Raw genomic sequence first — 25,859 nt, forward strand, 5'->3', positions numbered from 1 at the left:
AGGAGTCTCTATACATTCTCCCCACGGAATATATGCATTTTTGCCAGATTCTTCGATCTCCTCCCACAATCTAAAGATGTGGGTTAGCCTGTTAACTGGTCATTGTCAGTTGTCCTGTGATTAGGTTAGACTTGAATCAAGACCGTTTATCATAAACAGGCTGTTTATTTCTTCCACCTATCACCTCCTAGCTTCCTACTTTACAAACAAGGGATTCTGCAGATGCTGGAAATCTGAAGCAACACACACAAAATGCTGGAGGAGCTCAGCAGGCTCTATGGAAAAAAAACGCAGTTGATGTTTCGATATCGCCTCTCGCCTCTGCTCCTCCCCACCCACCCCACCTTCCCCCTCACCTGGTCTCACCCATCACCTGGAAACTTCTTCCCCTCCCACCTTCTTGTTTGGGCTTTATCTCCCTTCGAGATTCCACAATCAATGACTCACTTTCAGGGACTCTACAGCTCATGTCCTTGGTAGCATTTATTTATCTATTGTGCTTTTCTTTGTACTTGCATAGTTTGTCGTCTTTTGCATATTGATTGTCAGTCTTTGTGTGTAGCTGTTTGTTGATTCCACTGTATTTCTTTGTATTTACTGTAAATCCCTGCAAGAAAATTAATCTCAAGATTGAATATGGTGACATATACATAGATAATAAATTTACTTGAAACTTTGTGTTTTTGAGATCCATTTCCTATCATAATGCTGGATTTAGAGTGGTTAATTTTCACACAGTATGAGCCTCGCAGTCAACAGTGTGACAATGAGCAGATGATGTGATTTACTTGATGTTCTTTGAGGCATAAATGTTGGCTAGTTACCAGAACCTCCTACTCTTCAACACAGTGCCATGTTGTTCAACACAGAACAAAGTCTCTGCCTCAGGCAGTGATAAACACAGGAGATTCTGCAAGTGCTGGAAATCTTGAGCATCACACACAAAGTGCTGGAGGAATTCAGCAAGTCAGACAACATCTTTGGAGAGGAATAAACAGTCAACATTCTGGGATGAGAGATGTCTCCTGCTGAAGGGATTCAGCCCGAAATGTTGATGTTTACTCCCCTCTACGGGTGCTGCCCGAAACGGAGTTCCTCCAGCATTTTGTGTGTGCACATTGCCTTAAGACAGAGACTGAGACAGTGTGGGGTTTGTTCAGTGTTTCACTAACCTGTTGCATCCTCCTGAACTCACTAAGGGGTTTGAAACCCCCACCTTTGGTTGATGGAGAACAGGTTGGCCACTTTGTGGATCTGTTTAAGTTTGCATCATGGCCTGCTGAGTTCCTCTATCATTCTGTGCATTAATTTTTCCATGGTCCACTCACTCCTGTCAGATTCCTTCTTCTTCAGCCCTTTACTTCTTCCACCTGTCCCCTCCCTCACCCTCACCCACCCTCCCTCTCACCTGGTCAGACCTATCATCGGACATTTTGTAATCCTTCTCCTCCCCCCACCTTTTTATTCTGGATCCTTCTTCCTTCCTCTTCAATCTTGATGAAGGGTCTCGGCCCAAAATGTTGAGTGTTTATTCCCCTCTACGAATGCTGAGTTCCTCCAGCATTTTGTGTACATTGCCTTAAGGCAGCGACTGTGATGGTTTGGAGTTGCTGAGTGCTGCACTATCATATGACATCCTCCCGACCTTGCTTAAGAGCTTTGAACCCCAACCCCGCCTTTAGGAGATGGAGAACAGGGTGTTGCATTTTGGGAATGTGTTTTAAGTTTCCAAATTAGGGTGGCATCTGAATTGTGTTCATGAAAAGTGGCCGTTTGGTGCATCAGGGAAAGTTAAGATATTGCTCTAGAAGTTGGTGCAGTCCATCTTTTGGGTTGGACAGTGGTCAATAGGTCAGCTAGGAATGGTAGAAGAGTTTGAAATGTTGGGCCACAGGTCACATTTGTGGATAGAACTGAGGCGTTTGGCAAGGCCATAGTTTTTATCTCAAGACAAGAGGGGAGTAAATTGTCAATGTTTCTGCATAACCCTTCAGCAGGAGATGTCTCTCATCCTAAAACATTGACTGTTTATTCCCCTCCATAGATGTTGCCTGACTTTCTGAGTTCATTCTGCACTTTGCGTGTGTTACCAAGACAAATGTATGGTCCTATACTGAAAAACGTGCAGTAGCATCACAGACACATTAGACACAAAAACTTCTCAAGAAAACATAAATGAAAGAAAATCATGCAAAATTATATAAGAAAGAACACATTAGAACAAAAAATGTCAATTGTCGTGCAAAGTGATATTAGTGCTGCTGAAGTGGTGATGAGGTTGGTTCAAGAACAGTGGTTAAAAGGAAGAAGCTATGCTTGTTCATGTGGGACTTCACACTTCTGAGCCTCCTGGCTAATACAGAGACGGTACTGTGAGCACTGGATGTTCCTGGCCTCCATGTTACTCCCTTTAATTACCCAGTTTCCCATGCAACATTGCTTTGCAAACGAGCAGAAAACCGTCCTCATGATTGGCCAACGTAGTGTACTCCGTAATGTACTGGTTAGGCACAGGAGTACGTTCAGCCAGAGACTCATTCCACCGAGATGTAACACTGAGCGTCATAGGAAGTCATTCTTGCCTGTGGCCATCAAACTTTACAACTCCTCCCTCGGAGTGTCAGACACCCTGAGCCAATAGGCTGGTCCTGGACTTATTTCCACTTGGAATAATTTACTTATTATTATTTAATTATTTATGGTTTTATATTGCTATATTTCTACACTTCTTGGTTGGTGCGACTGTAATGAAACCCAATTTCCCTCAGGATCAATAAAGTATGTCTGTCTGTCAGCATTTCCATCCTCTCACTATCTTCATAACTAACATTCCAATGGAAAATCAGTCAGTACAGAGAGGATGAGCGAGTCTTGGCTATCCTCTTTTGAGGGAACGGAGGTTACTTGATACAGGTGTACAAGCTGATAAGAGGCATTGATAGAGTGGACAACCAGCAACTTTCTCACCGGGCAGAAATGACTAATACGAAGAGGTGTAAATTTATAGGGGGGTGTCAAAGACAGGTTTTTTTACACAGAGATTGGTGGGTGTATAGAACATAGTCCTGGGGTGGTGGCAGAGGCAGATACGTTAAGGACATTGCAGAAACTCTGAGATAGGCACGTAGATGAAGAGAAGTGGAGGGCTATGCTGTAGGGAAAGGTTGGTTGATCCGAGAGTAGGTTGAAGAGTGAGCGCATCGGGAGCCAAAGGGCCTGTACTGTGCTGTAATGTTCTGTGTTCCGTGAATGGTAGCTTGTGTCTGGGAACCTATAAGAATCCTACCCAGGTAGAACTGGTCACTGGAACCCACCGGGGATCTTGCGCTCATAGTCTTGAACCTGGGACAGAAATTAAGCTTCCATTAAAAAATTAATCTAGTTCAAATTTAAAATTAGTCTTTCGGCTGGTGCCTAATGATTGCACACATGACAATCCGAATCCAGTTCACCTAGTTATGTTACCTCCAGCATTTTCAATTAGGTCATTTAGATGTAAGACTTTGGAAAGGTTAATGGCATATTTTCCATTCTGTTGAACATTTTGCTTGTATTGCCTGAGACATTTGCCTCTGAAGTATGTTTGCCTCACTGCACTGAGACTGCCAATGTCCTTCAAGGGTTTTAAAAGTAAATGACATTTGAATCACAAGAGCACAATGTTGAATAAATCTTTAATTGCCGTCTCGAACCTGTCTCAACCCCAGACCCTCTGTTCTCCCCTCACATCCCAAATCTCAGGGGTGGTGGGCTGAATTTTGTTCTTCAGTCAGTAGAGCCATACTCTCTTCTCACTGTTACCATCGGGCAGAAGGTACAGGAGCTTCAGAGCTCACACCACCAGGTTCAGGAATAATTATCGCCCTTCAGACACCAGGCTCCTGAACCAGCGTGGGTAACTCACTCACCTCGACACTGAACTTATTCCAAAACCTACAGACTCACTTTCAAGGACTTTACAACTTATTTTCTTAGTATTATTCATTTTTTTTTTAGTTTACACAATTTGTCTTTTCTTGCACATCGGTTGTTTGTCGTTCTGTGCATGTATTCTTGTGATAAATTCTATTGTATTTCTTTATTATCCTTTAAATGCCCACAGGAAAATGTATCTCAGGGTAGTATATGGTGACATATATGTACTTTCATAATAAATTAACTGTGACTTTGATTCTGGACTGTGAACTACACTTGATGCCCCATCAGAATGGAAAAGGTGGTTTGGCAAATGTGATGGCCAATGTACACGAGTAACAATCCAAGTGAACGATTAGTCACTGACAGGAGTTCTGACAGGTTTAAGGACAGGCAAATTTCTCAGCTTGGATCTGACATACCTACGAAACAGATAAGACAATAAATAAGTCATAGGAACAGAGTTACGCTATTCGGCCCATCAAGTCTGCTCCGCCATTAGATGATGGCTGATCTGTTTTCCCTCTCAATCCTTCTCCCTCTAATCTTTGTCAATGCGTACTAATCAAGAACCTATCAACCTGAGCTGACTTTATTTCTTACATCCTTCACATACCATATAACCATATAACAATCACAGCATGGAAACAGGCCATTCCGGCCCTCCTAGTCCGTGCCGAACTCTTAATCTCACCTAGTCCCACCTACCCGCACTCAGCCCATAACCCTCCACTCCTTTCCTGTCCATATACCTATCCAATTTTACCTTAAATGACTCAACTGAACTGGCCTCTACTACTTCTACAGGAAGCTCATGAGGATTTTACATGAGGAGTAAAAATCTTTTATGTTACCTCTCTGTCAAAATGTGCAATCATAGTAATTTATAATAAATGGAACAGTCAGTGCAACATAGAAATACACTCAAATCAGCGTGAGTTAATCAGTCTGATGGCCTGGTGAAAGAAGCTGTCCCAGAGCCTGTTGGTCCTGACTTTTATGCTGCTGTACTGCTTCACTTAAGCGGAACTTAAAGCTGTTTACCCTTTCAACCCCAGATCTATTGATGTCACTGGGGGTTAGCCCATCTCCATTCCTCCTGTAATCCACAACCAGCTCCTTTGTTTTTGCAACATTGAGGGAGAGGTTGTTTTCTTGACATCACTGTGTCAGAGAGATGACTTCTTCCCTGTAGGCCACCTCGTTATTGTTTGAGATTAGGCCAATCAATGTAGTGTCGTCGGCAAATTTAATTAACAGATTAGAGCTGTGGGTGGTGACACAGTCATGGGAAGACAGGGAGTAAAGGAGGGGATTTAGTACACAGCCCTGAGGGACTCCTGTGCTGAGAATCTGAGGGGCGGAGGTGAGGTAGCCCACTCTTACCACCTGCCAGTGATCTGACAGGAAGTCCAGGATCCAGCTACACAAAGCAGGGTAAAGGCCAAGATCTCTGAGCTTCCTGTTGAGCCTGGATGGAATAATGGTGTTGAATGAGAACAGCATTCTCACATAAGCATCCTTCTTCTCCAGATGTGTAAGGATGCTGTGTAGAGCTGTGGCTATTGCATCATCTGTCGACCGGTTGTGTCGGTAGGTGAATTGTAGGGATCCAGTGTGGATGGCAGCAAGCTGCAGATGTAATCCTTGACCAGCCTCTCAAAGCATTTGCTTATTTTTGAGGTGAGTGCGACAGGACGCCAGTCATTTGACATGTTGCCTTGGTCTTTTTTGGGTTTGTAATAGACATCAGCAGATAAACTGTCTCCAGAGATAGACACCAAGAGATCAAGAAAGAGGAGGGAGGTGTTGGACCAGGTAAATTTGAGGGCAGGGTGGAAGTTGGAGGCAAAGTGGATTAAATTGATGAGTTCCGCATGGGTTCAGGAGACAGCGCCAATGGAGACATCGATGTAGCGTAGGAAGAGTTGGAGAGTGTCGGCTTGGAACATAGCCTGTTCCACATAGCCAATTAAAAGGCAGGCATAGCTGGGACCCGTGCGAGTGCCCATGGCTACACCTTTTACGTGAAGGAAGTGGGAGGAGCTGAAGGAGAAATTATTGTGAATGAGGACCAGTTCTGCCAGATGGAGAAGAGGGGTGGGTCTGTTATCTAGGAAGAAGCAGAGAGCTTTCAGACTCCCCTGATGGGGGTTGGATGTGTTTAAGGACTGGACATCCATGGAGAAAATGAGATGAAAGGGTCAGGGAACTAGAAGTCATTATGGGAAAAAGCTTGTTTTGGTTGTTCTGCTAAGCATTGTGGGCAGGCTTTATTTAGTATGTTGGTGCCAGTATGTGTGGCAACGTTTGCGGGCTGCCCTAGCACATCCTTGGCTGTGTAGGTTGTTAATGCAAACAACGCATTTCACTGCATGTTTAATGTACATGTGATAAATAAATGTGGATCTGATATTGGCACAGATTACGTGAGCAGTCTCTGCCCTCTCTCGGCTTGCCTTTTCACTTGGTCTTGGAGTTTCTACAGGAGGAGTTATTCTATTTGTCATTGTCTGATATAATTAATGTATAATTTATATTTGTGTGGTGTTTGAACCAACAAACCTGAGATGCTGTTGCAAGCAATTAGTTCAATGTACCCATCCCTCACTGTGACGGTGACTCACCGTACCCGTCTCTCGCTGTAGCGGTACCTATCCCTCACTGTACCCAACCCTCATACCCCTTCCTCACTGTACCCGTCCCTCATACCCATTGTTCACTGTACCCGTCCCTCATACCCATCCCTCACTATACCTGACCCTCATACCTCTCCCTCACTGTACCCATCCCTCATACCTGTCCCTTGCTGTGATGGTGACTCACCATACCCGTCCCTCGCTGTAGCGGTACCCGTCCCTCACTATACCCGACCCTCATACCGTCCCTCACTGTACCCGTCCCTCATACCCGTTGCTCACTGTACCCGTCCCTCACTGTACCCGTCCCTCATACCCATCCCTCATACCCATCCCTCACTATACCCGACCCTCATATCTCTCCCTCACTGTACCCGTCCCTCATACCCATCCCTCACTATACCCGACCCTCATACCGTCCCTCACTGTACCGTCCCTCATACCCGTTGCTCACTGTACCCGTCCCTCACTGTACCCATCCCTCATACCCATCCCTCACTATACCCGACCCTCATACTGTACATCACTGTACCTGTATACATGGCAATAAACTTGAAGTGACTTGAATTCCATTTTTAAATTTTAAAAAAATATATTTTAACTCTTTATTCTGTTCCAGGCCTCTCAAAGTGCTCTGGTCCGAATTTGTGAAGTGTCTGGTAAGGATTAAACACCTTTATTAAATGGATTAAAGTTCAAAGTAAATTCAAAGTAAATTTTATTATGGAAGTACATGTGTGTCACCATATAGAACCGTGAGCTTCATTTTCCTGCAGGCATACTCAGCAAATGCATCGAACAGTAACTATAACAGAATTAATGAAAGACCACCCAACTGGGGTGTTCAACCAGGGTGCAAATGCAAGAAGAAGAAACAATATAAATAAATATGGAGAAATTGAGATAAGGAGTCTTTGAAAGTGAGTTGTGAGAACGTTATATATGGGGAGAGCGTATCAAAGAGGCAGGGCCCGGGTCCCAGAGTAAGGAATGGCCTGAGGTTTGAACATTTTAAGCTCCAGGCCAGATTGAAATTGACCAGGGTGTCCAGGCAGAGCTGCAGGATGGGCTGGTTCAGTCACTGCTCCACAGGGTTTTACTCAACTCTGCACTGAACTTCAACTTGCTCCTGCGCGAGGTTAACTCATCTCTGCACTATCAGAAGTTCACTTTTGAGAACTTCAGTTCTGAATGTGATCTGCTTACTTTTATTGTTTGGACAATTTTTGTTTTTATTCTACACATTTGGGTGTTTGACGGTCTTTTTTAATAGGTTCTATTGGGTTTCTTTGGTTTGTAGCTGCCTGTAAGAAAATGAATCTCAAGGTTCGATAAGGCATATATATTTTGATAATAAAGTACTTTGAACTTTGAAGTTTGTATATTAATTATTCTAGATTGACTATTCATTATTTAAAAATCCACGTCACATTGATAGTTATAATTTAGGCTCCTTGCCGCCACCTTGTGGTCGAATAATATTTCATCGTGGCAGGTGGATCATGTCTCTTGCTTGGGGTGTTTTATGCAACGTTTTCTTGTGTATCTTCTAGCTTGCTTGTGAATATGTTGTACTTGCCACATTCCTACCTCATGATCTTCTCTGGCTGGCCCACACACTGGATATGAATTGACTAGATGACTTAAAAGATGCTTTTTGCTTCTGGCAAACACGAGGAAATCTGCAGATGCTAGAAATTCAAGCAACACACACAAAATTCTCAGCCCGAAACGTCAACAGTGCTTCTCCTTATAGATGCTGCCTGGCCTGCTGCGTTCCACCAGCATTTTGTGTGTGTTGTTTGCTTCTGTTCTGTTTTCATGGCCTCTGAAGCAAATGTGGGGAGTTAAGATTGTTTAATGTCATTGCCTGTATACAACTGTAGGGAAAATGAGATAATTGTGACTCCAGATCAGATGCAGCACAAAAAATACAAAAGGTAAAGAATACAATAATAAAAGTAAGAAACAATAAATATAAAACATAAGATAGCTTATATACATATATGGATGTACATAAAGTGACTGACAGGAAGTAATAAATTAATGGTGGAGTTAGTGGGTAGAGGTATTGATCAGCCTTACTGCTTGGGGAAAGTAACTTCTTTTGAGTCTGGTGGTCCTGGCGTGGATGCCTCATAGCCTCTTCCCTGGAGGGAGTGGGACAAATAATCAATGAGTAGGGTGAGTGGGATCACTCATGATGTTACTGGCCTTTTTCCAGCACCTTTCATAGAAACACGGAAACATAGAAAACCACAATACAGGCCCTTCGGCCCACAAAGTTGTGCCGAACATGTCCCTACCTTAATTTATTAGCCTTCTATTTTACTAAGCTCCATGTACCTATCTAAAAGCCTCTTCAAAGACCCTATCTTATCTGCCTCCACCACCGTTGCCGGCAGCCCATTCCACGCACTCAGCACTCTCTGAGTAAAAAACTTACCTCTGACGTCTCCTCTGTACCTACTCCCCAGCACTTTAAACCTGTGTCCTCTTGTAGCAACCATTTCAGCCCTGAGAAAAAGCCTCTGACTATCCACATGATCAATGCCTCTCCCCTATCAGGTCACCTCTCATCCTCCGTCGCTCCAGGGAGAAAAGGTCGAGTTCACTCAACCTATTCTCATAAGGCGTGCTCCCCAATCCAGGCAACATCCTTGTAAATCTCCTCTGCACCCTTTCTATGGATTCCACATCTTTCCTGTAGTGAGGAAACCAGAACTGAGCACAGTACTCCAAGTGGGGTCTGACCAGGGTCCTATATAGCTACAACATTACCTCTCGGCTCTTGAACTCAATTCCACGATTGATGAAGGCCAATACACCATACACTTTCTTAACCATAGAGTCAACCTGCGCAGCTGCTTTGAGTGTCCTATGGACTCGGACCCCAAGATCCCTCTGATCCTCCACACTGCCAAGAGTCTTACCATTAATACTATATTCTGCTGTCATATTTGACCTACCAAAAATGAACCACTTCACACTTATCTGGGTTGAACTCCATCTGCCACTTCTCAGCCCAGTTTTGCATCCTATCAATGTCCCGTTGTAACCTCTGACAGCCCTCCACACTATCCACAACACACCCAGCCTTTGTGTCATCAGCAGACTTACTAACCCATCTCTCCACTTCCTCATCCAGATCATTTATAAAAATCACCAAGAGTAAGGGTCCCAGACAATCACTAAGATCCTTTTCCATAGCGAATACTGAAGTAAAGTATTCATTAACTACTTCTGCTATTTCTTCCGGTTCCATGTGACTTTCCCACTGTCACATTTGATAGGTCCTATTCTTTCACGACTTATCCTCTTGCTCTTCACATTCTTGTAGAATCCTTGGGGTTTTCCTTAATCCTGCTTGCCAAGGCCTTCTCATGGCTCCTTCTGGCTCTCCTAATTTCCTTATTAAGCTCCTTCCTAGTAGCCTTATAATCTTCCAGATCTCTAACATTACCTAGCTCTCTGAACCTTTCGTAAGCTTTTCTTCTTGACCAGATTTATTACAGCCTTTGAACACCACAGTTCCTGTACCTTACCATAACTTCCCTGTCTCATTGGAACGTACCTATACAGAACTCTACACAAATAACCCCTGAATATTTACCACATTTCTTCTGTACTTTTCCCTGAGAACATCTGTTTCCAATTTAAGCCTCCAATTTCCTGCCTGAGAGCCTCATAATTCCCGTTACTCCAATTAAATGCTTTTCTAATTTGTCTGTTCCTATCTCTCTCCAATGCTATTGTAAAGGAGATAGAATTATGATCACTATCTCCAAAATGCTCCCCCACTGAGAGATCTGACACCTGACCAGGTTCATTTCCCAATACCAAATCAAGTACAGCCTCTCCTCTTGTGGGCTTATCTACATAATGTTTCAAGAAACCTTCCTGAACACACCTAACAAACTCCATCCCATCCAAACCCCTTGCTCTAGGGAGATGCCAATCGATATTTGGGAAATTAAAATCTCCCATCATGACAACTATTATTATTACACCTTTCCAGGATCTGTTTCCCTATCTGCTCCTCGATATCCCTGTTACTATTGGGCGGCCTATAAAAAAGCACCCAGTAGAGTTATTGACCCCTTCCTGTTCCTAACCTCCACCCACAGAGACTCCGTAGACATTTCCTTCATGGCGTCCACCTTTTCTGCAGCAGTGACACGATCTCTGATCAACAGTGCCACACCCCCACCTCTTTTGCCTCCCTCCCTGTCCTTTCTGAAACATCTAAAACCCGGCTCTTGAAGTAACCATTCCTGTCCCTGGGCCATCCAAGTCTCTGTAATGGCCACCACATCATATCTCCAAGTACTAATCCATGCTCTGAGCTCATCCACTTAGTTCACAATACCCCTTGCGTTAAAATAGACACATCTCAAGCCTTCGGTCTGAGCACGTCCCTTCTCTATCACCTGCCTATCCTCCCTCTCGCACTGTCTGCAAGCTTTCTCTGCTTGTGAGCTAACCTCCTCTTCCCCAGTCATTTCAGTTTGGTTACCACCCTCCAACAATTCTAGTTGGAACTCTCCCCAGTAGCCTTAGCAAACCTCCCCGCGAGGATATCGGTCCCCCTGGGATTCAAGTGCAACCCGTCCTTTTTGTACAGGTCACACCTGCCCCAAAAGAGGTCCCAATGATCCAGAAATCTGAATCCCTGCCCCCTGCTCCAATCCCTCAGCCACGCATTTATCCTCCACCTCACTCTATTCCTATACTCACTGTCACATGGCACAGGCAGTAATCCCGAGATTACTACCTTCGTGGTCCTGCTTCTCAGCTTCCTTCCTAACTCCCTGTAGTCTGTTTTCAGGACCTCTTCCCTTTTCCTACCTATGTCATTGGTACCAATATGTACCACCACCTCTGGCTGTTCTCCCTCCCACCGCAGAATATCTTGGACACGATCCGAAACATCCCCGGACCCTGGCACCTGGAAGGCAAACTACCATCTGAGTTTCTTTCCTGCGCCCACAGAATCGCCTGCTGACCCCCTAACTATAGAGTTCCCTATCACTGCTGCCTTCCTCTTCCCTTCCCTACCCTTCTGAGCCACAGGGCCGGACTCTGTGCCAGAGGCACAGCTACTGCCGCTTCCCCCAGGTAGGTTGTTCCCCCCAACAGTACTCAAACAGGCGTACTTATTGTCAAGGGGTACAGCCACAAGGGTACTCTCTAGTACCTGACTCTTCCCCTTCCCCCTCCTAACTGTGACCCACTTGTCTGTCTCCCGTGGCCCCGGTGTGACCACCTGCCTGTAACTCCTCTCTATCACCTCCTCACTCTCCCTGACCAGATGAAGGTCATTGAGCTGCATCTCCAGTTCCCTAACTCGATCCCTCAGGAGCTGCAGCTCGACACACCTGGTGTGGATATGGCCGTCCGGGAGGCTGGGAGACTCCAGGACCTCCCACGTCTGACACCGAGCACAGAAAACTGGCCTCACACACATACTTCCTACCTCACCTCGTTACTGCCTGAGCCCGTTGAGCCAAAGCCCTGTCACTCTGCTGCCCACTGGATATGGCTGCCTTCTTTTTAAATCTTTCTCCCTCCACTGGCTGACGTCATGCGCCTGCGCAGTCTCACCTCTCTTTAACCTGAGTAGTTTTTAAAAAAAAACTCGCTTTTTCTGAAAAATCAGCAGTTCACTCGCAGCCTTCTTGCTCCGAATACTCTTTCTGTATATTTGTCCTTGATGCATTTTTACCCGTTGTAGAGCCTTACTGAAGGCTGAAGTGCGGTTTCTCTACCAGGCACTGATGCAGCTGGTCAGTATACTCTCTTCTGTGCATCTGCAGAATGATGTGACTGTCACTGGATGTCCGAAGTCTTGCTGTCTTCAACCTCCTCAGAAAGTAGAGGATTATGGATTCTTCTGCCAACGGGGTAGGCGGTAGTTGGTGGGCTGAATGGGTATTTATGGAGTGATATACCCCGTTCTGCTGATATGTGGGGTTTCTGTGTTCTCCTGATGCACAGCCGTGAGGTTCTCAGTACTATCCTGAATGCCCAATCATGTCGAGCAGTGGTGGGTCTGAAGTTTCCTGCAATCAGTGGGATATTTGCACTCCATAACTCAAACTAGAACCACTTCCTCTGATCACTGATAATCTCTTCCCCTGATACAACTCTGAATGAAGTATAAACTCAAGGGATTCTGCAGATGCTGGAAATCCAGAGGAACTTAGCAGGTTGGTCAAGTTCTGTGGAGGAGAATAAGCAGTCAACGTTTCAGCCCAAGACTCTTCATTGGGACTGCTCAGAATTATCATGTGAAGGGTCTCTGACTGAAATGTCAACTGTTTATTCATTTCCATGGGCCTGCTGAGTTCCTCCAGGATTTTGTGTGTGTTGCTCTGGTTTCCAGCATCTGCAGAGTCTCTTGTGTTAGTGTTACTACTTGTAACTTTCCACTCCTTTGTAAAGATTGAACCAGTCTGGATTTTAGCTTTGCAATAAGCACAGGACTGACTAAGCAACTTCAACATTGCTGGATGAACTCTGACCTCTGCCGCTGATTTCTGAACAGTCCACGAACTCGTGATTACCACCTTACTGTTTTAGTTATATAATTTTTCTAGCTTTATTATTGTGACTTATAGTCATGTTTATGTATTGCCTCGTACTACTGCTGCAAGGCAACCAATTTCATGACAGTCAGTGAAACTAAACCTGACTTTTGATTCTGGTGTGTTGGACAAGTGTAGTTTTTTATAAATGATTAATAGGCAGTGCCTTGGCAAAAATAATTACTTTGAACTGTGAAATCCCCCCAGGCCCCACTGTGTTGCTTCACTTAAGGTTATAGCCTTGTGTACCTGGGAACTGCATGGATAGAACTATTTAATTTAGTGAGATATTTTTGTTCTTAAGGTGGTCTTCAGAATATATTACAAATACCACAATTAAAGCTTCTATAGCGAGATTTACAGAGATGCATCATAGCAACAGGCCTTTCGGCCCATTCTGTCCGTGCTGACTGAACAACCTATCTTTTACTAATCATTCATGAACCCAAGTTAAGTACCATCTAGGCCGTGCTCTTTTCTCACTGCTGCCATCGGGGAGAGGGTCAGGAGCCTTAGTTCCCACATCCCAGGTTCAGGAACAGTAATTATCCTTCAGCTGTCAGGCTTCTGAACCAACATGGATAATTTTACTCACCCCAACTCTGAACTGATTCCACAACCTGTGGACTCATTTTCAAGGACTCTACATCTCATGTTCTCTGTTATTTATTACTATTATTTTTATTTTGTATTTGCGGCTTCTCTTCCTCTGCAAATCAGTTGCTTCTCAGTCTTTGTGTGTAGTTTTACATTGATTCTGTTGTACTTTGTTGTTCTACTGTGAATGCCTGCAAGAAAATGAATCTCAGGGTTGTATATAGTGACCTGTGTGGGTGTTGATCTAAATGTCCAGCATTGGCAGAATCTCTTGTTGCTGCTTAAAACTTTCAATTCCTGTGCTAGTCCTAGAGTTTAGCTTGGGCAATAAGCTGCACAACTGATTAAATAACTCTAAATAGCTGATTAAGTAAGTTAAATTCCACAACCTATGAGCTCACTTTCACGGAGTTCTCTGTATTATTTATTACTGTCATTGGTTTTTTCTGGATTTGTACAATTTGTTGTCTTTTGCATATTGGTTGTTTGTCCATCTTTGTGGAATTTGTTACCACGGGAGATGGAGACTGGGCTATGGAGACCAGGTCGTTGGGTGTATATAAGGCAGAGATTGATAGGCTCTTGGATGGCCACAGCATCAAAGATTACGGGGAGAAGGCCAGGGAGGGGGAAAACAACGGATCAGCCATGACTGAATGGCAGAGCAGACTCAATGGGCCAAACTTGTGTTCTGTGTTGTTCTGCTGAGCATCGTGGCCACGCTGGAATGTGTGGTGACATCTGCAGGCAGCCTCCAGCACACCCTCAGTTGTGTTGGTGTTAATGTAAACAAGGCTGTTTCGATCTGAATCTTGAATGCCTCACTCAGCATCACTGGTGATTATAACCTTGCTACTTATGGGAACTTGCTGTTGAATTGATTAGGGTCTTCTCCCAGTGCCCATCTTCCCTTGGCTCAAAGTTCTCCAGGACCTCCTGCAAGATGGTGTGAATAGTACTCACCCCAACTCAGAACTGACACCAAAACCTGTGGACTCACTTTCAAGGACGCTACAACTCATGTTCTCAGTATTATTTATTTTTATTTGCACAGTTTGTCTTCTTTTGCACATTGGCTGTTTGTCAGTCTTTGTGTGTGGTTTTTCATTGATTCTGTTGGAGTTCTTTGTCTTGTGAATGCCTGCAACAAGATGAATCTCAAGGTAGTATATGGTAATATATATGTACTTTGATAATGCAGTTACTGTGAACTTTGATGGAGATGGACTTTGTAGTTTTTATCTTCTGGGAAGTGGTACGGTAATGCTTTCCAGCGCAGGTGATCCAGGTTCAATTTCGCCACTGTCGGTAAGCTGTTTGTACGTTCTCCCTGTGACCACGTGGGTTTCCTCCAGGTCCTCCCGTCTGCTCCCACAATCCGGAGGTGTACACATTCGGGTTAGGAAATTGTGGGCATGTGATGTTGGTGGCGGAAGGATGGCAGCATTTGTGGGCTGCCCCCAAACACACCCTCGGACTCTGTTGGTTATTGATGCAGAATGATGCATTTTACTGAATGCTCCGACCTACATGTGACAAATAAAGCTAATCCTTAAAATCAAATTTAATCCACGGACAGAATTGGTTGGAATACTCATGAGCCAGTCAGGAGTGCTACTGCTGGCTACAAAGATAAGTGCAATCCTTGGCATTCTGAAGCACCCTATTCACTTACAGTTTTCCTAATCGCAAACCTTTTTGTCGTGCTGCCAAGTGCTTCTCCTGTCAATAAGGACTTTCTCTTGACAAGTGTATTCGTCAGCATAATGCTTCCACAAAAGCAGACGTGCATTGTGCTTAAAAAAAGTTATTTCAGGCTAGTGTCTGCAAATACAAGGAAATATTTAACAGGACCTAAATAATGAAAGGTTTTGTAATAGACTGACATGCTCTGATCCAGTGCAGAGGAAGATGGTCAGACTGTTGTTAAAATTGTCATCAGAGACTCCTGCTTGGCATAGAACAAGTGTCAAGAGCATTTGAAAGCACTGAGGAGTTTAATTAATGTTCAAGGTCAAAGTAAATTTATTATCAAAGCATGTATATGTCACCATATATTGAGATTCATTTCCTTGCAGGCATTCACTGTTGAACAAAGAAATCCAATAGAATCAATGAAAAACTACACACAAAGACTGACAAGCAACCAAAAGAAAACAAACTGTACAAATAGAAAACTAACAAAGTAAATAAATAGAACGAGAACTGGAGTTGTAGAGTCCTTGAAAGTGAGTCCATAGGCTGTTTTCAGTGACCAGCTCAGTGTTGAAGTGAGTGAAGTCATCCATTCTGGGGGGTGGGGGGGGGGGGACATAGCCTCATGATTCAGGGGAGTAGATTTAGGACAGAGACGAGGAGGAACTGCTTTTCCCAGAGGGTGATGATTCTGTGGCATTCTCTGCCCAATGAAGCAGTGGAGGCTACTTCAGTGAATATATTTAAGACAAGGTTGGACAGATTTTTGCATTGTAGGGGAATTAAGGGTTATGGGGAAAAGGCAGGTAGGTGGAGATGAGTCCATGGTCAGATTAGCTATGATCTTATTGAATGACAGAGCAGGCTCGATGGGCCAGATGGCCTATTCCTGCTCCTATTTCTTATGTTCTTATATTCAGGAGCCTGATGTTTGAACAGTAATAACTGTTTCTGAACTTGATAAACTTTAGAGATTCTCCAGATGCTAGAAATCCAGAGCAACGCACACAAAATGCTGGAGGAATTCAGCAGGTCAGGCAGCATCTATGGAAATGAATAAACAGTCAACGTTTTGGGCTGAGACCCTTCAGTAGGACTGCAGAGGAAGGGAGCAGAAGCCTGAATAAGAGGGTGGAGGAAGAGGAAGGAGAAGAAGCTGAAGGTGAGATGAGGTAGGGGAGGAATGAAATAAGAAGCTGGGAGGTGATAGATGGAAAAGGTAAATCACTGAAGAAGAGGGAAATTGATGAGTGGACTATGGAGAAAGAGAAGGAGAAGGGGACACCAGAGGAAGCTGAGAAGAAAAGAGGTAAGAGGCTAAGCAGAATGGGAAATGGAAGAAGAGAAACGGGATGGGGAAGAAATTACCAGAAGTTAGAGAAATCAAAAGTTCAATCCTAAACCCAGTGATGTGGTTATGTGCTGGCTTTACAGCTCTGAATGATTATTTAAAAGGCTATGTTCATTAAACTTTGCCATCTTTAAAAAAAGACTTCCATTTTGTTAATGTATCCAACATTGCTAAATAGTCAATGTTTTGTTCTGTTGTCTGTTTTCGCACATGTGCAAGTTATGTTTAATTTATGTTAATTTAACTTTACATTAGCTTCTGTTGGTAACGTTCTGTGCTGCTCTGTTAAAATACTCGCTCTTGTTGTATTTATACCCTGGCAATAAATAAATGTCAAGTTAAACTTAACCTCAGTAATACGTGAATGAGGCAGGGCAGTGGGTTACCACAACAATTTATAACACTAACAGTAAAATTGGAGTTCAATTGCCTGTAAGGACTCTGTACGTTCTCCCCGTTGACTGCATGGGTTTCTTCCAGATCCTTCCACATTCCAAAATCGAACGGCTTAGGAGTGTGTGTTCTGTTGATGTTTGATAAGGTTTCACACAGGCCCACTTAGAAAGGCAGGAGGCATGGGATCCAGAGAAACTTTGGCTGTGTGGGTACAGGATTGGCTTCCTTACAGAAGGCAGTGGGTGATAGTAAGTAGAGCATATTCTGCTTACGGGTCTCAGGTTGGCACATGGATGATAGGAAAATGGAGGGTTTTGTAAGAGGGAAGGGTTAGGTTGTTCTTAAAGTTGGTTTAAAGGTTGCCACAACATCGTGGACACAAGGGTCTGAACTGTGCTGTTACGATCTATGTTCTTTCACCAACTCTTGGTCATAGAGTTGGGTTTTGTTTGATCACAGTCCTGAGATGTTTCCAAAGATGCAGTCCAGTGCAAGGTCTTAACGGAGATGTGTCACTGACAGCAGATGGGTTCTTGAGCATTCTTTATGGCTTGTTTCTGCTGTTCTTGCTGTTGGGTAATGTGCTGAGTTGTTATTTTTTCTTGTAGTCTATCCTTCCTAGGCTTACTTGTATTTTTTATATGATCACCTACATACATGTAACTGTTCAGTGAGTTTTCCAGTAATTATGGTTGAGGTGCTTTATTTTTCATAGTTTTAGTGGCAAGCGTCATGCTGTTTGAATCTGTCTATTGGTAGGTTAGTTGTTGAGTTGTCCCTGATCTGAGTAGGAGATGACCATGACTACTTTTTTCATTTGTCTTTCCTTGTTCTCTCAGCTCTTTCTTGTTTGTTTTTTCTCTCAAGAGCAGTGGGATGGAGATACATCTCTATTAAAGGAGATGTGAGGTGCTCCTTCCCTCTACTTGCCTGAAGATCACCCTTGGGCAAGGTGTTGTACCTGCTTAGCCCCGCAATCAGGGTCACGTGAAGCCATGGGAGCAAGTGGTAGATGGTCATACGAGCAGCACAAGTCATACATCACAAGTCCTGGTTATGTGACCACTGACTCGAGGCAGACAATCTCTAAAGAGTATTGATAATGGCTGGAGTAACCCATCTTGTAAAGACACTGTCCCGAAGAAGGCAATGGCAAATCACTTCTGCAGAAAAAATTACCAGGAACAATCATGGCCATGGGACGCTGGTTGTCTACATGATACAACAAGGCACATAATTATGATGATGATGTACACTTAATAAAATGGCCGTATGCAACAAGGTTATGCCTCGTTCTTGAGTTCAGAAGAACTGTTGGATTCAGGATCTAACATTGAGTTCTGGGTAAGGTAGTGATTGTTGGTAATGAAGGTGGAGAGTAATGTGGCCACTTGTAGTACCCTTTGTGTGGATCAGGATGGGCATTTATGTTCAAAAGGTGGTTACAATTTCTATTTGGTGGTTGTTGAAAGGACTAGTTGGCTTAAGTTCAAACAAATTTAGAGCATTTGATTTTGCTTTGATGGCAGCCTCGTGCTTTGCAACCCTCGACCACTATTGCTAAGGCAGTGCTGTCACAGACAGGTTTGTTGCAAGGCAGGAATTGAATTAATTAATTGAACCAGATGATTCTTCTTCCTATTAAACTCATCATCCCCCCCCCCCCCCCCAGGGTATAGACACCGACAGCAGCTTGCCAGAGTGCCCCATCCTGAGCTGAAGGCTGCTCAGTCCTGTCGTTTCCGCTTTCCCCGCACAACTTCACTGGTCTTCCAGGCAAAGACCCTTTCTCCCAGAAATGAAGTCCTTTGAGCTGCTGTTGCTGGTTCTGTAACCCTGACTTTTTACGTCCTCTACAAGGAGTCTCTGTACATCCTCCCTGTGGAATGTATATCCCTCCTCTGAGGCCTGTTTCCTCCCACAGTCCAAAGATGTACCAGGTGGGATCATTGGGCATTGTAAATTATCCCAAGATTAGGTTAGCGATCAACCTATTAGACCGGTTAGCCTGACATTGGTGGTGGGGAAAATGCTAGAGTCAGTTATCAAAGATGCGATAACAGCACATTTGGAATGAGGTGAAATCATCGGACAAAGTCAGCATGGATTTGTGAAAGGAAAATCATGTCTGACGTGTCTTATAGAATTTTTTGAGGATGTAACTAGTAGAGTGGATAGGGGAGAACCAGTGGATGTGGTATATTTGGATTTTCAAAATGCTTTTGACAAGGTCCCTCACAGGAGATTAGTGTGCAAACTTAAAGCACATGGTATTGGGGGTATGGTATTGATGTGGATAGAGAATTGGTTGGCAGACAGGAAGCAAAGAATGGGAGTAAACGGGACCTTTTCAGAATGGCAGGCAGTGACTAGTGGGGTACCGCAAGGCTCAGTGCTGGGACCCCAGTTGTTTATAATATATATTAATGATTTAGACGAGGGAATTAAATGCAGCATCTCCAAGTTTGCGGATGACACGAAGCTGGGCGGCGGTGTTAGCTGTGAGGAGGATGCTAAGAGGATGCAGGGTGACTTGGATAGGTTAGGTGAGTGGGCAAATTCATGGCAGATGCAATTTAATGTGGATAAATGTGAGGTTATCCACTTTGGTGGCAAGAACAGGAAAACAGATTATTATCTGAATGGTGGCCGATTAGGAAATGGGGAGGTGCAACGAGACCTGGATCGACTGGGCTTATACTCACTGGAATTTAGAAGACTGAGGGGGGATCTTATTGAAACGTATAAAATTCTAAAGGGATTGGACAGGCTAGATGCAGGAAGATTGTTCCCGTTGTTGGGGAAGTCCAGAACGGGGGGTGGGGGGGGGTCACAGTTTAAGGATAAAGGGGAAGCATTTTAGGACCAAGATGAGGAGAAACTTCTTCACACAGAGAGTGGTGAATCCGTGGAATTCTCTGCCACAGGAAACAGTTGAGGCCAGTCCATTGGCTATATTTAAGAGGGAGTTAGATATGGCCCTTGTGGCTAAAGGGATCAGGGGGTATGGAGAGAAGGCAAGTACAGGGTTCTGAGTTGGATGATCAGCCATGATCATACTGAATGGCAGTGCAGGTTCGATGGGCCAAATGGCCTACTCCTGCACCTATTTTCTATGTTTCTATGTTAACTAGGGTTGTTGGGGGTTGCTGGGCACTCGAAGGGCTGGAAAGACCTACTCTGTACTGAATATCTAAATAAATAGATAGATAGAAAGAAAGAAAGAAAGAAAGAAAGAACGTACAGGCTGGAAATCTCCAAACCCTTCACATCTGCATCTCATTTATGGCTGTTATTAGTGTCCTTGTCATATCATCTATGCTTGTAACCCGTCTCTCTAAAGCTGTTCAAAATTCTCAACATCAACATTTTGGGATAGGAAGCGAAAGGCAAGTTGTGTTGGACAATGTCTGTGGAAGGGATTTACTTCTTGTCTCAGTTAAACTGAATTATCTGGAGCACAGTTAGACATTTAATTTGAAAGGCATAATAGCCAGAGATGTCTCTAAGTTTTTAAATTTACAGATGTTAAAACGTACTTCTTTTTGACAGAGATTCCCCACACTTTGAGCAGCTGCTGATGTGTGGGTAGATCTTATTCTTCACTACAGTCTGTGCAGACTTGACCATGACATCACCAGCATGTCATCCACACCAAATGAAGGCTTTACAACAAAAGACAAATCAAGGCCTATTGTAGAATATTCCTTCCAACAGGGATGGATCTCAGACCATTGTCTTTCAGTTGGTTCATTTCCCCTCTTCTGGGATGACATGTTTTGGGTCGAGGTCCTTCTAGATATATGGGACCTGATATTTAATCTAGAGTGGCACGAGAATAAATTGAGTGTTGTCACTACTTACAAGCCTTGGGTGTTCATCAGAGAAGGAAACCCAAAGGCAAAACCCCCCTCCATCAAACTGTCCCCTGTCCCCCTCCCCACTCGTCACTCCCTACTCCCTTCCCCCACATGCTCCCTGCTCCCTACCCTCTATCCCTATTCCTCTCCCACCACCCCGTCCCCACTCCTTTCTCTTCTCCCATTCCCCCTTACTGTCCTAATTCCCCCCTCCCCACCATCTTGTAATACCATCGTAGTTTTCGCAGAACAGTACAGCACAGGAACAGGCCCTTCAGCCCACAATGTTGTGCCAGTCCTGTGATTCCCGTCCTGATGAATCTTCACCGTGCACTGACGTCATTTCAAGAGGAACAGTCCTCTCCCAGTTGGTATGAATTTCCTTGGCGTGTCTGCGCACTACTCGATCCAGATTCTTGGAGAATCTCTCGCCCACTCCACGCAACTGCTCCCCCAGCAGCTGATGGCTGTTACCAGAACTGAAACACAGACTCAATAATAACAACCACGCAGTTCCTTACAGGAATCCCAGAGATATTGGCAGTGATTACACTTAAGTAGGAGAAATGTCTATTCGCTTGGCCTGGTCTCATGTAATGTTGCCCAGGGTCTTGGTTGCTGTAATTATTTTTGTAACACAAGTGCGATTAAAAACTATAATTACAAGTTGAATCCACAAACAACATCTTTTTAAAATAGAAGTGAATCCGTGGCTAAATAATTTCCCATGCTTTGTTCCACAAGTTCAGTCCTATCTTGGTGTAGAATGAATTAACCCATACTGGGTGCTGGGGGATTTCCACGGGATGTGGGCAGCGTGTTTATTGGTTATCACAGGTTATTCACGGGCTGGACCATAGGGTGCAGCTCAGAGGAGACCAGCCAGAAGCTGCAAGGCCATAATGAGGGGGTTTGTGAGGTCAACAATCAAGTTCAAGTTTATTGTCATTCAACTGTACACTTGTATACAGCTAAATGAAACAACGTTCGTCTAGGACTAAAGTAAAAAACACATTACATACGGTACTCTACAAAAGTCATACGCACATATATATAGCTAGAGTGCCTAAGACTTTTGCACATTACTGTAGTAATTTTATGTATTCCACTATATTGCTGCTGCAAAAAAACACTAACTTCATGACATGTGTGAGTGATGATAAACCTGATGCTGATCTGGGTCTCTATTGTGGACTGAGAGTGGGAAGGGGACAGGGAGAGGGGAATCAATGTTGGGAAGAGAGGAAGGGAGAGGGGAGGGAATGGGAAGCACCAGAGAGACATTCTGCAATGATCAATAAACCAATTGTTTGGAGTCAAATTACCTTGCCTGGTGTCTCAGGGTTGGGTATGTCTACACCCACGCCACCCCCCACCCCAGCACTCCTTTTCTACCATCTGTTCCACACCCCTCCCACAGCGCTTCACCCTCACCATTCCCAACTTCCCTGGCTCCTGTCAGATTTACAAACTTGCTCTCTGTTCTACATTGATAAATACAGAGCTGTGCAAAAGTCTCAGGCTCCCCTGGTATATATGTGCGCTTAAGGCTTTTGCACAACATGTAAAATAATACTAACAGATACAGGTGGCCCCCGGTTTCCGAACGTTCACTTTACGACACCTCGCTGTTACAAAAGACCTACATTAGCACCTGTTTTCGCTAACCAAAGAGGATTTTCGCTTTTACAGAAAAAAAATGCCCGCTTTATACGTGTGTTGACCCTGAGAAAGACTACCATGACCGTGAAGCCTTGTGCGGGCAGTTGTGTGTGCGTGCGTGTACTTGCGTAGGCGTGCACATGCAGATTTTTTTTCTCCAAGTCGATTTTGGCTCGCTATCTTCCCTATTCTGATAAGTGAAACTACATCATGCATACAATATTTCTCCTTTATATAGTCTGTATATTTATAATATTATCCCTGCTTTTACTATATGTTCGTGTTATTTTAGGTTTTATGTGTTATTTGGTTTGATTTGGTAGGTTATTTTTTGGGTTTGAGAACGCTTAAAAATTTTTCCCATATAAATTAATGGTAATTGCTTCTTCGCTTTACACCATTTCGGCTTATAAACAGTTTAATAGGAATGCTCTAAATTCCGATAGCGGGGGAAACCTGTGTTACGAATGTGCCACAACTCTGAGGGGCCGAAGGGTACAAAGTAGCCCCCTCCTTTTTGAGAATCGCAAGATCGCTATTAATTCGGGTCTGGGACCCAGGAAATGAGAGAGAATCCTCGGTTTTGGAATGTGTCCTGGCCTCAGCAAGACAAAGCCACGGATAACGCCCATTGTCTCTTGGAGACAGAATTGTGTATTGAGTACTGTACTATTCATTGAAGCCCTCAGGGGACGACCAGAGTGGGCTGGTTGAGGGATTGCATCATCCCAACCTGATTGACATCTGAGACCCCATGAGTAAGGATAAAAGAGGGTCTGGGGAACAACCCCTTAAGACGCACCAGGAGAAACACTAGAAATCCCGTGACAGCGTTTAATAGCGACAGCCGGTGGGGGGCTCGCGTGCGTCCTTTCCCTTTGCCTGGGATTGGGGCCTTACCACGGAAGAACGGCTTAGCTAAAGGAGAGGCCACAAGTGACCGGCCACACCAACGGAACTCTCGAAGGATCGAAATCATAAAAAGGAAAAGCTGGCAAGTTTCTAAAAATCTCTCTCTTGACTCCAACCAAAGACTGCAGTCTGAATGAACTGAGTGACTTTTATATTTCCATCGGACAATACATTACCCCCAGACAACGATAGAGCTATTTCTTATTGATTATTATTATCCCCGCACTTTTAGATTTAGTATTGATGACGTATATAATTTGTATGTTTGCACTGATATTATTTTTGTGTATTTTTACTAATAAATACTGTTAAAAATAGTACCATCAGACTTCAATGGACCTCTCTATCTTTGCTGGTAAGTGACCCGGTTACGGGGTTTGTAACACCTGTAATAAAAATATTCTGCAGATGTACAAGTTGACATAAAGTGCATACATGACATATAGTTAAGTATGCAATTGTATAATGTTACTGACATTGTCATAAATAATTTATTCTGAGCGAGGGCAGAGTGGTCAGTAGTTTCAGAGCTCGGGGGGGGGGGGGGGTGGAGGGGATGCTGTTACCCAGCCTCATGGTGTTTGTTTTTATACTGTGTTACCTTCTGCCTGATGGTGGGATGTCAAAGCGGAGGGCTGCCTCATGGTTCTATTATAGACTATTGAATGGTCTGCTTGTAAAATGAGACGGATTCTTAACCTCACCATATTCCTCGTTATGGCCTTGAACCTCCCTGTCGGCCATGTCACAAGGACACTGTGCAAACTCCACATAGACAGCACGGGAGTCTGGGTCGGTGGAACTGTGAGTCTGCAGCTCTGTCAGATAGGTCACTGTTCTATCCTTTGCCTCCCTGTGACCTTTGGGTGCTCTGGTTTCCTGGTACAATCCAACGATGTACGGATTAGTAAAGGTCACTAAGCTGTGAGCACGCTATGCGATGGAAGCATGGCAACACTTGCGGGCTGCCCCCAGCACATCCTCAGACACATTTTACTGTTTGTTTTAATGTACACGTGACAAATAAAACTAGTCTTTGTGTTTCTGACCCACTAATCCCTCCTCCCAGCCACCTGCTCTCCTCCCCTTCAAGTCGATTTCCTTACAAGAATTGCTCCTAATTTTTCTCAGATAAATGCAATCGGACCCCATGTGGAGCATTCTGCAGCCCACTGCCACGTCTCTGAATGGTTAATTGGGTTCAGCACTTAATGCTTTCTAGATTCAAGAAAGGCAATTTGAAGTGCTGTTGATATTACAGGCTAGAGGTTTTAAAGAAAGAAGTAATTAATGCATTAATTTCCAATTCATGATAAATGCTAAAAATACACCAACTGGAAAACAAATTCAAAAGAACACATGTTGTAGTTTGTTTTACTTCAGCTACACTCACTCAGTGGCCACTTTATTAGGTACACCTGTACCCCTGCTCATTAACGCAGATATCTAATCAGCCAATCATGTGGCAGCAACTCAATGCATGAAAGCATGCAGACGTGGTCAAGAGGTTCAGTTGTTGTTCAGACCAAACGTCACAATGGGAAGGAATGTGATCTAAGTATGATAGTTGGTGCCAGACAGGGTGGTTTGAGTATTTCAGAAACTGCTGATCTCCTGGGATTTTCATAGACAGCAGTCTTTAGAGTTTACAGAGAATGGTGTGACAAACAAAAAGCATCTAGTGTGCGGCAGTTCAGTGGAGAAAAATGTCTTGTTAATGAGAGACGTGAGAGGAGAATGGCCAAGCAACACATTCAAAATACTGGAGGAACTCAGCAGGCCAGGAAGCATCTATGGAAAAGAGTACAGTCAACATTTCAGGCAGAGACCCTTTGTCGGCATGTAAGAGAAATTTGGATGAGTGCTTGGATGGGAGTGGTATAGAGGGCTGTGGTCCAGGTATGTGTGGATGGGATGAGGCAGCAAGGACTAGATGGGCCAAATGGACTGTCCCTGAGAAGTAGTGCTCTATGATTATCCATCAGATGGGAGAGTTTGACAGAAGAGTGGCAAATGGAATTTTAACCAACAATGGTGAGATGATGTGTTTAGGGACAGCACCAAGGAGACACAATGCATTCTTGTTCACAGGGAAGGGACACTAAAATACAAGAGGACGTAGATTTAAGATCAGAGCTGAAGGTGGGGTGGTGCACATTTGGAATAGGTTCTAGTCATCTCATTTTAGGAAGGATGTGGAAACTTTAGAGAGGGTGCAGAGCAGATTTACCAGGATGCTGCCTGG

The 25,859-nt window shown here is 44.1% G+C and overlaps 1 protein-coding gene across 1 annotated transcript in view; it reads left to right on the plus strand.

Moving 5' to 3' along the window:
• The window catches only part of ndst2a (N-deacetylase/N-sulfotransferase (heparan glucosaminyl) 2a), a 487,958-nt gene that overhangs the window by 100,514 nt on the left and 361,585 nt on the right, over positions 1-25,859 (plus strand). The window contains exon 2 of the mRNA XM_073025637.1: positions 7,174-7,213. The gene's annotated coding sequence lies outside the window, so the exon portion shown is untranslated. The remainder of the gene's footprint in view (positions 1-7,173; positions 7,214-25,859) is intronic.

This window comes from Hemitrygon akajei, chromosome 21 (assembly GCF_048418815.1).
Source record: "Hemitrygon akajei chromosome 21, sHemAka1.3, whole genome shotgun sequence".
Taxonomy (NCBI): Eukaryota; Metazoa; Chordata; class Chondrichthyes; order Myliobatiformes; family Dasyatidae; genus Hemitrygon; species Hemitrygon akajei.